General features: G+C 37.5%; 2 long non-coding RNA genes across 3 annotated transcripts; both read right to left on the reverse strand.

Moving 5' to 3' along the window:
* Positions 1-3,254: 3,254 nt before the first annotated feature.
* Positions 3,255-7,815, reverse strand: LOC141325701 (uncharacterized). 2 transcript variants are annotated; one of them, XR_012353814.1, is made up of 7 exons: positions 7,691-7,815; positions 7,351-7,499; positions 7,169-7,242; positions 5,552-6,957; positions 4,729-5,473; positions 4,578-4,654; positions 3,255-4,252 (listed from the first exon to the last, which is right to left on the reverse strand). It is a non-coding gene; the product is annotated as an uncharacterized lncRNA (long non-coding RNA). The 2 variants fall into 2 exon arrangements; XR_012353815.1 differs by having other exon boundaries at positions 7,351-7,417; positions 7,691-7,759.
* A 5,138-nt stretch (positions 7,816-12,953) lies between these two features.
* Positions 12,954-14,350, reverse strand: LOC141325703 (uncharacterized). Its single transcript, XR_012353818.1, has 5 exons — positions 14,246-14,350; positions 14,069-14,158; positions 13,884-13,913; positions 13,117-13,197; positions 12,954-13,036 (listed from the first exon to the last, which is right to left on the reverse strand). It is a non-coding gene; the product is annotated as an uncharacterized lncRNA (long non-coding RNA).
* Positions 14,351-16,259: the final 1,909 nt, after the last annotated feature.

Here is a 16,259-nt window from a genome sequence, read left to right on the forward strand (position 1 = left end):
ACCGGAGTTGCTCTCAGAGTTCGATTGGCGCCTGGGTTGCGAGGCGCGTAGGCTCTGAAGGTTCAAATCGAGATGCGAAAGTCTTTTGCAGTTTCTTGTGAGTTCTGGAGGGCAAGAATGCCTTGTAGTTGGAACGAGCAGGCGATCTTCGGCAGAGAAAGTTTAGAGTCTTTCAGGATGTTTCCAGGGCTCTTCTCGCTCAGTTCGGTCAGTTCAAGTCAGCACTTCAAGCACAATTCAAGCCCGCGTTTCAAGCACAATTCAAGCCAATGTTCTGGTTCGGGCCATTAGGTTTTAAGGGGTCTGTTAGACACGACCCTGGGTCTTGAAGACCAATAGCGTTGCCACGGGAGGCGGGGTCATGTTTGATGCAATTCCTTCTGGCATGTGACTTATTAGGACACAGATTTACCTTCAATTTGGTTATCGATTATCATAAACTACTGTAATGCATACAATATGAAATTCTCATTCACTCAGACAACCTGCATTTGTCATGATCGTTCAAACATAGGAATATAAGGTTACACATGGAATACATACTTAATACTGGGTTAATTAAGGCACACAAGGCATAGTAAAGTACACGATTACACGGCACACATTGAACATAAAGGAAGGAGGGTATCCTATCCCTTTGCATAGTAAGTTCGATTGATTGGAATAGCGTTCTTGGTTTCTTTTTTTTCTGTATCATATTTGTTAGCAGGTAACGCACGTAGCGGGGGTTCAGTTTCATGATGTGTGAAGGGAATTCTGAGGGGGGGTTTCACAGCAGGAAGGCTATCCTGTGATCCATAATTTTTCTTAACTTAATTTGTTAACTCAAGTCACAAGTGGACAAACGGTCCGTTCTTTGGAGGGTCTCAGAAAGGGGGGGAGATGATCCCGCAGATTTCCCTCGTCCTGTGTCAGCGAATTCTTAGTCATGTGTTCGGTGAAGGTGACAAATCTCCATTTGTTTTAATGGGTCTCTCAGCACAAATAGCTAGTTGTTCATTTGATAGGATTATCTTTTATTGCTGCTTCGTTTCCTGGGCGATCAGCAGACGGAGGTTTGGCGTAGACAAAGTGGCACCCAGTGGCTTCGCGCCGTTTTGGCAAATGGTTCAGATAAGAGAATCTTTGAACTTCCTTGGAGTATGGAGATTTGATTCGTTACTTGTTGTTTTGCGTAACTAAAATCCTACACACGCCAAACACAGAAGCTAATCCAGAGCAATGCTTCCCTCACCACAGTAATGCTAACTCAACCTCACTCATAAAAAACTGCTAAAATTATTTATAAACACTGGGCTGGTGGATTTTTATAACAGAGATAACTTTAAGTTGCATGTAATCACCTCACCTCGAATTAATTGTAAGCTGCCAGGATGTCTACAAATGGGCTCTATGCACGGAGCCACGTGACGTATTTCCGAAAGAATTTTAGAGTGCACACCTTTTTCCGGTCCTGCTGAAGCTTGCCTGTGTTCTTCCTTTGCATTTGGCAATTGTTACAACTACTTCAGTTATCTTGTTTTTCATTGTGTTTAACTTTAAATTGTATACACGTGTGTGTGTGTGTGTGTGTGTGTGTGTGTGTGTGTGTGTGTGTGTGTGTGTACAAGATTACATCCAAGAGGACTAAGTTTTCCTTCCAAAAGAGAGAGGACAGCACAGCTAGCTACCACTGCTGTGTACCACAATGCACAGCATCGTCAAGGTGTAACTCTGTTTTAAGTTTGCACACCTTTCCGAAAGATGGTGAGTTACAGAAGAAGTGGTAATTAATATACGACGAGACTGCTTCAAGATCACAGTTCATACAAGAGTCTGCAGTCGTCATTTTTCACCTGCTGATCTGATCGAGCACACTACACCAGGCGGACGCAGACTTCTGAAGAAGGGGGCTGTTCCGGTCCTGTTTGAGTGGAACAGCTACTCTCTGCCTGCCACTCGTCCTAGTGTTTGGGACCGGACCGAGGGACCAAACACCCCTGATCTCCCTGATGATGAGGAGCCAGTGATGGAGGTTGACTGCCATGACCACGATTACTGCTACACCACTGAGCCAGCAGCAGTGGATCTAGCCCTGGGCGAGGCTCAGAGTTCACATCGAGCGAATCATTCGGAGGGTGAAGGAACACAAACTGTTCAGTACAGTCATTCCCCTTTCGCTCACTGGTAGCATCAATCAGTTTTTTGCTGTTGCCTGCATTTTGGTCAACAACCAAAATGAGCCGCTTGTTTAAGCCTGGGCCACTAAATCCTAATTTGCCATTGTAAATAGATTGTTACAGTTCTATGTTGTTTGTGTCATTTTTCGTAGTAAAAAGAATTGTCACCATAATCATTTGTAAATAGTAAATTTCATAATCAAACATCTTGTGTATAGTTATGTAAAAAATCTAACAACATGAATACATTTGTAAATCATCATCTTATGTGTTTTAAGTTATTGAGTAAGCAATTTGTCTTGTAAAACTATATTTTATAAATAACATTCACATATTATCTTTTTAGGTTACCTCTTTATTTATTTGTTAAAACAAAGTCACATCAGTATTTCAATGTATATAGACCGACAGACATGAAGACATGTTAAACCCAAGCATCATTAAAAAAACCTTTGAACATACTGCTATACTGTGTCATCACAATCATCACACAGATACAGCTCAAGAGATTGTGTTATTTAAAGAAATGTAAAGTTAATCATGTGAATGTATCAGTATATCAGTATGTTTGTTGTTGAGTGTATGTGTGATTGTATGTATAAATGGAAACCCAAGTAACAAATTACATCATTAACATATTAACAAGGTAGAACTCTGAACTAAAATAACAATGTTGTAAAACAGGATTAAATCAGGTCAGAACCAGAGGTAATGAGTACATAACTAAAACCAACCAGAACTATGACAGAAAAATTACAATTTTACCCTAGTTCAAAGACAAGAACTTGGGTAGGTAAATGTAAAAGAAAAACAAATCGCACCTCAGCTTAATACTGTCTAACACAACATCATCTCTGTAGATCCGCTACACAAACATATCATCAATGGCACACACAACAAAGGCGCACCACTGCATGCCGGTGATTAGGAGTTGCCCCTGGACCTGCCAATAGTAAGCATGGCTATGCTTTAGCTGGTGTTTGCCATGCTCCATTGTGAGGTATCTGCAGTCTACGTAGCTCTGCACATTGGGACACTTAACTTCAACAAGACCAAAGCAAGGTCTCTCCAGGCTATCATACACAAACCCATCCGGTGAGGCTCCGAGCCACGGAGCGTCGGGGTGAATAACTAGTCCACATTTAGTCAAGTTCAGATTTTTCAAAGTTGCATAGTCCTTTAATGCTCCAGTCTCCATGTCCAGCCCTCTCTTCATTTGTTGTGTCTGTCTTACACCCCGGATAATCCTTTCTGCCAGGTTTTCCGCTGTTCGCCCATCTCTCACATGGCATACTGGGAAGCGGTCACTCTCTCCTTTCTCAAGACATGCCACTCAGGTGCTGCACTCTGGCCTCTTGTTGATGCTTCGATGAGGTGAGACTGTGGCCAGGTTACACCCAGTGATGAGAGGTGCAGCTGTTCCTGGCTAGTTGGCACAAGGTGGCAAACTGCAGGTGGTATGTGGCAGTCTTCTGGTGGCAGTTGAGGAAAGGGAGGGGCATCTGTATGTGTAATGATACCACCAGGTGTTGGTAGAGGATGGTGGTAGGACAAGATGCTCCCAGCCTGCACTTTCCCAAAGACAGAGTCAACAAGTGGTTTGTCATCAGAGATGTTCATGTGACAGATCAGTGGCAAATTGTGTGGGTCAAATCCAGCATAATGAGCTTGAGGGTTAAGTGTTGAAGGGACAGGCAAATCACCACTGTAGGCCTTCTATACAGGGTGGGCCATTTATATGGATATACCTTAATAAAATGGGAATGGTTGGCGATATTAACGTCCTGTTTGTGGCACATTAGTATATGTGAGGGGGCAAACTTTTCAAGATGGGTGGTGACCATGGTGGCCATTTTAAAAGTTTGGCCATCTTGGATCCAACTTTTGTTTTTTCAAAAGGAAGAGGGTCATGTGACACATCAGACTTATTGGGAATTTCACAAGAAAAACAATGGTGTGCTTGGTTTTAACGTATCTTGAAAAGTTTGCCCCCTCACATATACTAATGTGCCACAAACAGGACGTCAATATCACCAACCATTCCCATTTTATCAAGGTGTATCCATATAAATGGCCCACCCTGTAGTGTTGACCTAAAAGACAGCAAAAAGAAAACTGTTTTTAAAATGCAGTAATGTTTGTATTGACAATTAGGTATTTTGGTGGAGAAGATCCAGCTTTATACTGTAAAAATAACTGAAGATCTCACTAATAACCTGCTACAATTTGTTATGGTGCCATAAAATGTAGTTGTAATAACTTTAATTTGTCAAAAATTCATAGTAACATTTTTCTAAGTTAGATAATTTAAGTAAAGTCTATCTATTTATCCTCTGTTGAAATCTCAGTCAAGTTTACAATACTGTACCTATTTCCAAATTCTAAACACAGATTCTACATTCTAAGTAAAAATAATACCTTATCCCGCTTGTTGAACTTGTCCCTGGCCTGGCCTTCACCACAACCATGGTATCTACAGGCCCAGGCTTCACTCCCTAGGAAAAGAATGACAAGTTATTAGGACAAGCACTAAATAAAAACAAACGTTACACATGTGACAAAAACAAACCATGGATCGCTGTTTATGCCACTTCTGCTCGGTTTCAGTGCAGGAAAGGACCGTTGGCACAACTGACATCCCGCTTTCGGAGTAATGTGCTGTTTGATAGAGCAGAGCCACTAAATGGTTGCAGACTGCCTGGCCGGCTGCACAGGTGCAGGAGCTCCGTACCAGCGCAACTGGCACAGAATCTCGCAGTGTCACCTAAAGTGCAAAAAGAAAAGATGTTAATAGGTTTAAAAGGTAAAAGTATATGCAGCCCTTTAATGTAGAACAGACACGATAGAAGATAGCTGAATAGGATAGCTAGGAATTCAGCTGTGATATGAAAACTCTGTCTTTGAATTTAAATATAGTACTAAAGGAACATCAAAAACACTATGCTGGATCCAATCAAGGTCTCCTGTCTTTCAAACAAGGTGTTATAACAAAGTTATGGTACCTTCAACAGATCCGGCTACAACAGAGTCATACTCAGCTACCCTGTAACAGCATTACCACTGTTTCAGCAAAAAAATCTTACTGTATTTTGAGGTTGGCTCCCATGCAAGTAAAACATGTTTTAAATAACGCTATTAGCCGCTGGTGGATAGCTAGTACAAATATAAATCTTCAAACACTTCTGCTAAGGCTAAAAAAAATAAAATAACTTCTACTAAGGCTAGTTAGCATTAGCAACTTACCTTCATAATTACAGATGTAAGAGGAAACGTAAAATTTAAATCCCCTTTCCATCTTATTCTGTGGGGTAGAGCTGAACAACAAGACAATTCGCCTTACATAATTGATTGTTACTTTTGGTAACTCCAGTAAGCACCGGGTGAACTCCAACCTCTCAGCCATTTCACTCAGCTTCGCCGATGACTCCAACAACCGGAAGTAGGACTGCGGTCTGATGTGGAATGCGGAAGTGGAGCGTGCATATAGCCTATTGAAGTCATCTCCAGGTGGTGATCCATGATCTAAGCTGGGTACGGACTGGATCCGGGGGACTGCAGTGACCATCTGATCCGGATACAGGCTGGGTCTGGTGGCTACGGTGACCTCGGAATAAGAATGAAACAGACTAATATTAGCGTAGATGCCATTCTTTTTACGATGCAACGAGTGGAACAGATGTTATGGGAGGTGTTTTCGGTTCCGGTGACCTAATTAATGCAGCCTAACAATCCTTTAACGGATTTGAGTTATAGGAATGTGTTAATGTTTTTATGTGTAAGCCAAGTTAAAGAGATGTGTCTTTAATCTAGATTTAAACTGACAGATTGTGTCTGCCTCCCGAACAGTGTTAGGTAGCCTAACTTCATCTAGTGCTGATCCCCTTAGGTGGGAAAGGAAAAAATCTACCTGATCCTCAGTACTCAGCCCCCTCACTCTTATAACCCTCTCAAGTTCCTCAATGAACTCGTCAACATTTTGGCAGTCTTTACCCGGATTCCCACTGAAAGGTACAATTTGTCTCTCTCTTGGTATATACACATACTGTAGGATCTAGTATGGACATTAGACATGTTAGAAAGAGCTGACATTACTTGATCATGTCTACGTCCCAACTCCAGGATCTGGGACTGAAGCTGTGAGATGGGGTTACCTCCCTCAGTGTCCATTTCTGCTGCTGCAGCATCTGCACCTTGAATGTTCTCCGCCATTGTGGCTGCACCGTCCATATCCTCAGCATCCATGACTTTGAGCTGTAGTCACAGAAAGTCTCAGTTCTCGAAGAGTCAGTTCAAAATGCACTGTCCTTCTCGATGCCCTCACACCCAATGGTCCTGCCGCTCTTCTCTGTCAGGATGTCACTGATGCAGGTCCTTCTAGCACTCAGTTACCTTTCGCCACTACCGTTGTTTGCACCCTTCTACCTTTGCACTATTGTGACAAAAATAAATTAACCCTGAACAAAACAGAATCCCACTTCTGACGCCAAAATAGATGTGGCCGGCTGGGCGTCCTTTTAATATGTTAAATAAAAAGACACAGTCAAACCATCTAAAAAAAGAGGATTCTTTTATTCCTGACTGGGCCTCAAAGGAGACTCAGCATTAATGTTTTGTTCAGGAAAAGGTTTGTCGGACTGCGAATAAAATAGCAAGTAATAATAAATAAAAAATGTTCTTCAGAAAATGAATGTCCAATCAAAAAACCCAAATCACAAGCCCCACTTGACTTGAACTGGTGCAAACAATGTCATCAACCTTTTGAAGGCTGTACAAAACAACGGCAGTGGCCTGTATGTGGCTGATAAAACAAACAAAAAGAAAAAGAAAACACAGTCTGATTATACATGAAATATTTGTACATCTTGTCACCTAAACACCACCCATGTTATACATATATTCACATTTTAACCTCTTTTAAGCATATTAATCAGCAAACAGACTAAAGATAACAGTATACTCTTTAAACAGTATACAGGTGAACACACTTTGGGAGAATAAACAAAACTCACTGCTATTCGAGACTTTGGATTCACAAACGTGTGGATCTTGGCACGTGCAGTATCACATATCCTCAATCTCCCCTCTTAACAGCATAAAACACAACAATTACTGCATGTTCTTTCTATACATATAATAAAGTGCATTAATTTACATTATAACAGCCTTCAAAACATGTTTCGAAATAACTTACGCTCAATCTCCGATAAGGCTCTAATCCTCTCCCCCACCGGAGATCTCTCGCATGCAGCAGCAAAACACTTAGATACAAAACGAGTTAATTCGTCCACTCTGTTCATTCACGCACTAGACACCACCACAGGTCCACGAGTCCATAAACAGCTTGAATTATATCCAATTTACAGTTTTATTAATTATTTTCTCCTCCCTTGTACCTGCTGCTTCTAATATATATATATATATATATATATATATATATATATATATATATATATATAAATTTTTTTTGATTAAAGAAGAATAATTGGACATTACAAAAATACTGAAATAGAAGGAACAAATTAAACTAATACCTGCTGCTTCTACTCGGCTCGCTCTGTTTTCCTCTCTGACACAATCTCACTCTCGTGCATATACTTAAACTCTTAAAGGGGACAACACAAGTAACCATGGCTGGACTGGCCATTGGGCATACCGGGTGGGCCGATGGTGATTTTGTGGGCCGGTGTTTTTTTTTTTTTTTTTTACGGTATAAACTGTTAAAAGGTGGTGGATTGGCTCTGGGCTGGACCAGTTACAGCCAAGGAGGTCGGATGACCCCTCCCCCTTGCTTGGCTGAGTCACTGCACAGTTACCAAGCTACCAAGCAAGTTTACTATTCTACATATTACTATGTTACTGGGTATAGCGATCAGTGATGCACGGGTCAATGTATAAACAACCCAAACCCGACCGACGTTTTCAACTAACCCGCCCGCAACTCGGACCGCAAAAATGAAAAAAGAAAATATTGTAACCGATCCGCTTCCCGACCCGCATGTTTAATATTTGCGACTGACACCAGCGATCATATAAGGCTATATGCGGTGGAGATGCGTTCACTGTCAAACATCATTCGGCATTAATTAGGTAATTTTGTCAAAAGAAATGTTCTTGATTAGAAGAAAAATACAGATTGTTCTTGTTGTGATTTATTTTGTTTTTTCCTTTATACAGATTTAAATAGTTTCGTTTTCAAAGTACTCTAAATTATGTCACTGATTCTCCGATGTTAAATATGATCAAGAATTATTTTATTTCGATCTACAGTGTAATAAAGGTTAAGAAAAAGATTAGCCTATAGCCCTAAATATATAGACTACAAGCTAATTCCTTTTTTTCTTAACTTTTAACTTCTTTTAAAAAATTATCAAGAATATTAAATCAACTTAAGAGGCTAGGTTAACGAATTTTCTTATACAAACATAGGCCTAATGTATGCACTTCAAAACGAAGTTTTCATATATAAATTCAGGAATCATGAATGTGACAAAATAATATTATTTTATATATATTAATTGTATAGCTATAATAGTTGTATCAAATGAATAAGGAAATTATAGTGCCTTAATTTAATTTAATTCAGTTCGTTTTGCTCTCTGGAAATGTAAAGAAAAAATACAGTTTTTACTTGGAATTCGTTTTTAATCCCTGGTTTTAAACAAGCACATACATGAGATAATTTATATATTATTGCTTGAATAAACGTTTAAAATAGTGCTAGAAATTTTATAATTACGGAAATGAAACAGACCTAGGCATTTGAAAAGACAGTGAAATGTGTCTAATAATTCCAAAAAGAAAGGGAAGCATTGGACATAATCAAAATATTCAAGGAATATATTATTAGGAATACCATTTTCTTAACAATTAAGGCGCTGCATGTGTTTATCCAGTCTAATCGAAGTGTGTGTCTCTCCCCCGACTTTCCCACCAAAAATCCCACCCCCTCTCAGAAAATACATAAAGCTGACATTACTGAGCTATATGCGTTTAAAAGTAGCCTATTAACATGGTACAATGGCATTGCTCAGTTCAACGTGTTGGGAAATAGGGCATTTTGTCCTGCATCAGCATTTATTCAACAGTTAATAACGCTCAACATTCAAAAGGTAAATATTATTCAGCCAATAAAGTGTAGGTCTATGTATTTCATAGAAAATTGTGTCTAATACTATATAAATTACAAAGGTTTAATTAGTATCTTTATTTCAAACGACCCGACCGACCGCGACCCGAATATCATTAAAATATTTTTGGATGACTCGTAACCGCAGGCACCCGCTCATTTTGGATCAACCCGCACATCACTGATTGCTATACTATGTTACGGGGGCTCGCCAGGCATTTACATTAGTTAACAACATTCATTGTGATCTTAAAATTAGGTTTAAAGGAAAATAAAATTTCACTCCTCAGGGGCCCTCTCCCCACTTGGGGCCCTGGTAATTCAGTCCCCCTTTTCACCCAACTACTGTACGACGCCCCTGGTCAGGGGAACTGAACTTCAGGTAAGAAGTACTGAACTGCAGTCTATCTGGATCAGATATAAACCAAGTTTAGGTGTAGTTTATTTTCGTTGTGCTTGCTAACTTTTTTACAGTCAGATACAATAACTCCTATTGCGTACTAGCTAGCACAGTGTTTTTCAACCACTGTGCCGCGGTACATTAGTGTGCCGTGAGAGATCGTCAGGTGTGCCGTGGGAAATTATTCGATTTCACCTAATTGGTCTAAAACATTTTTTGAAAACCAATAAATTATTGTCAGCGAATAATATGCCATTGTCGAGTGTCTGCGCTGTCTAGTGACACCGGCAGAGTAATCATGTCAGGTTAGGCCCAGGTTTCACACTGAGTAGGTAGAAATATGAAAGCTCAAAAAAGTGTTTTCATTGTTTTTATTTGATTCCTATTCAAGACACTTTGATAAGAATGACTGTATATTGTTAATTGCAACTTTTTATTTGAAAGAAGAAGAAATATGAAAGATCATAAGATACTTTTTTCTTTGTGTTTATTTGATTCCTGTTCAAGACACTTCGATGAGAATGGCTGTACTGTATATTGTTTATATAGGCTACAGAGTTTCATTTTTTTACAGTTTCGATTGTTGGTGTGCCTTGTGATTTTTTTCAATTAAAAATGTACCTTGGCTCAAAAAAGGTGGAAAAACACTGCATTAAGAGGTGTTGCCTCTGAAATAATAAAAGGGGGAAAAAAAGTACATTTTTAAAGAATTTAAATCATCACATTTTGTCTAAGCCCAATCTGACAGTCAATGAGATTTGAGCTAAACTGCGTTTATACATAAAACTAGACAAAATACACTTTACAACAATTACCTGAAGCATCCAGAGCAAAGAGAAGAAAGAAAGACAGACAAAGAGGCTGGACTGCCATTGTTACTGAAATCAACCAATACTACTGCATGCCTGCCAAAACATGAAGACACAGAACAGAACAAATATACAATTTTATTTATTATTAACCTGTTCTTACTCCCAGTGTGTCCAAATTTCAATACTGCCAACTGTGGATCAGTACGGAGATGTCATTGATGCTTGGCCAATTAGGGCCATAAATCAGATGCAAATGCAAATAAATATACAGACCTGGCATCCACACACTAAAGATCATTAAGCTGGTTTCTCAAAAAAAAAAAAAAAAAAAAAAAAAAACTTTATTTCTATATGCATTATAAATTCTTTATGCATTGTTTATTTATTATTATTTATTTTTTTTGCCTGTTTTTATATTGTAATCAGAAAGCCCCACATTTCCAATCCAAGTCAAACTAAAAAGCTAAAACAAAGTACACAACAAAGAAAACAAACAAACAAATACACTAAAAAAGCATTCCAAATGATCCATTTTCTCAAACCATACCTTTGTGGAACAGAGTGAAATTTAGTTTTGAAAGGCTGAAAAATCTCACCCTTTATGAAGTCTCTCACGTCCAAGTACTCTACAGGTCTCGGCAGAACAACAAATGCTTGTCTTTAATACCAGATTATGATTTCTCTACTTTTATTTGGTTCATACACGGAGGAGACTGCTATCTGATTGGCTCCTATCTCCAAAACCCACTACCAATCCTAATCTTATCTCTAAACCCACGCAGGAAAAGCAGGGGAGTTATGTTGGGAAATTTGATTTCGGCACCACACTTTACATAACCTAAAATCAGTAATGAAAACATTTACTTGACTTGGTTGTTCTATTACACTGTGTCAATAATGACTCTCTAGTGTTATGGATGTTGTCATTTTTGACATTTAATGTGGTTACAGTCACTATATATTTATAAGCATTATTCATGGCTATAACAGGAATGGAAAGGGGTTTTGACTGTAATTATTAGGACTGCCCTTGACTAAAGATTTTTCACAGATCCAAAGTTTACCTAAACCCTTCAGGAATTTGTTTTAGAAAATGCACATCTGATATGTGGAATGAAACAACCTCACAGAAGCAATTCAATGCTATTTATTGAGGATTCATTACAGGAGTTTTCCAAAAAATGAAAAACTGATTACAAACTTGTAGCCTTTCACTTCACAAGACATTAACTGATGGACTGGAGTCGTGTGGATTATTGTTGTATTGTTTAAGCTCTCGCTCTGATGGCATCCATTTACTGCAGAGGATCCATTGGTAAGCAAACGATGTGAAGTTATATTTCTTCAAATCTGTTCTGATGAAGAACTCATCTTTATCTTGGATCGACTGAGGGCAAGTATTGTTGTAAGTATTGTCATTTTTTGGTCAACTATTCCTTTGATGCAAGACAATTAGACATTCCAAATTAACATGAGACTTAAATGCTGGTGTTTATTTCTTCATACACACAAAAGCCATTCGACGATCACAGTAGTAGTTATTCCAGTTTTTCGTGGCTGTAGCAAAAAGGAACAAAAATAAATGCTATTGTTACAATATAAGTAATCTAATGAAATGTAATGCTTGTTTAGATAATACAACCAGTTCTGTTCTATTAGTTCTAAACATTTCACAAACATTAGGTGTAGTTAAAATGCAGTTCTACATCTGGCTATTTGACATTTGGTTATTTGAATTGAGATTACTACGGTTCTATAAGACCGTATAAAAACAATGGTCATAATATTTCATGAACATTAAAAACACTTACAGTCAAAATTCATCACAATACAGTTCTCATTTGGATTATCAGGTTGTCCAGGAGCCCATATATGTAGGTTCATTTTGGACCCATCACTCCAGAGCCATGTACCCTTCTGTGTACAGAACACCAGAAAAGACACTCAGTTTCCATCACACACCTTCATGGCATTATTTCATATTTGTATATATATAAATTGCACAGGTACACAATAAGACAGCATTAATGTTTATGCATCTAAAACATTTTTGTTTTCTCTTGAAACTGCCCAGTAGATCTAACATGACAAATGTATCAGCTGCATCCTAATCTTTTTTTAATATTATGATATAATTCAAAACAAGTACAATTTACAAAAGAAAAAAAAGATGCTGAACAAATGTATTAAAATAAAATCCAATTAATTAATTTAAAACAAACATACTGAAACAGCGTCATTTCCTCCTATCCAGGCCTCAGTAAATTTATGATTTTGCGATTTAATCAGGTTCTGTATGAAGGCGTACTCCTCATAGGAATGTACAGAGGCAAGGTTCCCATTGTAGCGTAAACAGATTTTCTAAGGAGAGTAGGATATAAAAACTATTGTTAGCTAATTGAAAATGTCAAGTCTTCATGATGAAGGAATCTATATGATGAGATGGCATCTCATACCTCTGCATTAATCCAGGAAAGCTTGGCGTTAAAAACGCGTATACATCTACAATCATGTGCAGTCCATCCATAGTTACAGATTGCTATAAGAAAGTTTTGTTAGTATTATTGCTGATTCAAACCTTTTGTATTTTCATTAAACTGATATCAGATTGATACGTACACACACACATTCTGTCTGTCTTTGTGTCTAGGGTCGTAGCAGGGGTTTGCGTGGCCTCTGTGCAGTTTGTACCCATTGTCCCTGTTTCAAATAGTGTAAATAACACACACACACACAAAATAAATAAATACATTAGAACAAACACACAAATTTAACAATGTCTAAGTTTTTTCAAGTTTGTAAGTGTCCAGATACAGAGACCGAATAATCAAATGTAAAACAGAATTGCAGTCTTCACTGTATACATTTAAAATAGATACATTTTTTGTTAAAATGTCAAAGTAATTCAGTAAAGAGCAGAGGTTTCTTGGAATAACAAAAAGACACTGACAGCAGCTAATAATTTAGGCATGGTCCATTTAAGAGACCGTACATCCAATTTAATGATACACATCCAATTTCCTACTCAACTGTTTACATTCACTTAAGACAACCGTTTTTTCAAGAGTGCTCACCAAGATGGCTATTTCAACATCATATTTTATGCATTGTGTCAGTTCGAAAGCAGGAAGAGGCAAATCTCAATTTGGTGTTCAGTGTGGGTACTGAAGTAAGCTTTTCTAAATTTGTATGTTTAAACTGGCGAGATGTTTTTGTTCGCTTAGGCGCAGGAAGACACAGTGGAGAGATTGGTTTGGCTCTGTTCACGGACATGGGCCCCTATAATCATCATCCACTCCCCCCCCCCACTAGCGACGGCCCTGCTTCTGTCACTGCAACTAGACAGAACAAATGTAACACACTAAAAGACAGCATCAATATCTCACCATTGCACGTGCCATTAAGAGGTGCTGCCTCTGAAATGATAAAATAAAAGAAAAAGTATATATTTAAAGAATTTAAATCATCACATGACAATTTTATGTCTGAGCCCAATCTGACAGTCAATGAGATTTGAGCTTAACTTTGTTTATAAAATAAAACTAGACAAAATACACTTCACAACAATTACCTGAAGCATCCAGAACAAACAGAAGAAAGAAAAACAGACAAAGAGGCTGGACTGCCATTGTTACTGAAATCCACCAGTACTACTGCACACCTGCCAAAACATGAAGACACAGAACAAAATAAATTTAATTATAAATGAATAATAAAGTTTTTATTTATTATGAACCTGTTCTCTCACCTTTGTGGAACAGAGTGAAATTTAGTTTTGAAAGGCTGAAAAATATCACCCTTTATGAAGTCTTTCACGTCCAAGTACTCTACAGGTCTCAGCAGAACAACAAATGCTTGTCTTTAATACCAGATTATGATTTCTCTACTTTTATTTGGTTCATACACAGAGGAGACTGCTATCTGATTGGCTCCTATCTCCAAAACCCACTACAAATCCTAATCTTATCTCTAAACCCACGCTGGAAAAGCAGGGGAGTTATGTTGAGAAATTTGATTTCGGCACCACACTTTACATAACCTAAAAGTAATGAAAACATTTACTTGACTTGGTTGTTCTATTACACTGTGTCAATAATGACTCTCTAGTGTTATGGATGTTGTCATTTTTGACATTTAATGTGGTCACAGTCACTATATATTTATAAGCACTATTCATGGCTATAAAAGGAATGGAAAGGGGTTTTGACTGTAATTATTAGGGCTGCACTTGACTAAAGATTTTTCTGGCCAACTACACTGTAAAAAGTTTTCACCAGATTCAACTTAAAAACCTAAGTTTAGCAGCTGCCTTAAGTTTTTAAGTTAAATCAGCTTAAAACTACAAGTCATTTTAACTTATTACAATAAAAATGTGTTGATATAACTCTGTATATATAAGTTTAAGTTGATTTAACTTACAATCTTAAGGCAGCTGCTAAACTTAAGTTTTTAAGTTGAAACTTGTGAAACCTTTTTACAGTGTAGTAGTCATTCATTTTAAGCATTAGTCGACTAATCTCACGTTAAATCATAATAATTGCATACAAAGCCTAATAAGTGCTCAAGCACACACATAACGCTTGCCACAGCACAACTAGACAACACAACTAGACAACACAACACACACAACTTTTTCACACATTTACAAGATATATAACTGCATAGTAAGTTATAAAAATAAATTAGTAAGTCATTATTGCTTGCTCTTTCCTCATTACTCACCCCACACCAATTGTGAAAATCTGACCCTGTCTGGACTAACCATACACTCTTAAAAATAAAGGTGCTTTAAAAGATTCTTCAAGTGATGCCATAGAAGAACCAATTTTAGTTTCACAAAGAACCATTCAATCAAAGGCTTTAAAGAATCATCTCTTTCTTACATTTTTTTTTAAATCTGAAGAACCTTCTTTCACCACAAAGAACCTTTTGTGAAACAGAAAGGTTCTTTAGATGTTTAAGGTTCTTTATGGAACCATTTAGACAAAATAGGTTCTTCTATGGCATCGGGAAGCACCTTCATTTTTATGTGTGTGTGTGTGTGTGTGTATGTACACTGTAAAATCCAATAGTTTACCTTACTTAGATATACTTAGTTATCTTTACTTAGTTGCTATACTTACTAGGTTGTATTAAGTTACAGCTACTTTCAATGCAAGTAAAACAATTTACTTACTGCTTTGAGTGACGCTTACTTAAAATATTCAAGTAGCCACAAAGGAACCAATGACATTAATAAACCAGTGAGAGGCAGCAGTGCACTCATATGTGTCAATTTCCTAAATAAAAAAAGAAGAGGAAAATAAAAGTTTTTGAGGTGGGTCAATAGTTAATCTGCAGTTATTTTTCATAACTTATATTCACTTATTTCCCAAAGTCATCTTGAATGTTGTTTCAATACAACTGAAATATTTGAAAGAACATCACATTAACCTGACTTCATAAATTGATGTTAATTTTCATAAAATGTTGTTTGTACCCACCATCATAGTGATTAACTGTCCCTTTGGTTGGGCAGTTGGAACTTTATTTATTTTATTGTAATTTTGTTCCTATTGATGCAGCAATGCAACATGGAATCATAATTATTGATTTCAAGGGACAAAAAGTAATATGCAGGTTGCTTTTAGAAGGCAACTTATTTAAATAAATCATTAGCTAATATATTTTTAATGTTTACTAATGACTTTTAAAACTTCATTGTTCTTCATAAACACCTTGAGAAATCTAATAGGGTTGAGATTATCATTAACTATATGTGG

The sequence above is a fragment of the Garra rufa genome, chromosome 2, assembly GCF_049309525.1.
Source record: "Garra rufa chromosome 2, GarRuf1.0, whole genome shotgun sequence".
In the NCBI taxonomy this organism is placed as follows: Eukaryota; Metazoa; Chordata; class Actinopteri; order Cypriniformes; family Cyprinidae; genus Garra; species Garra rufa.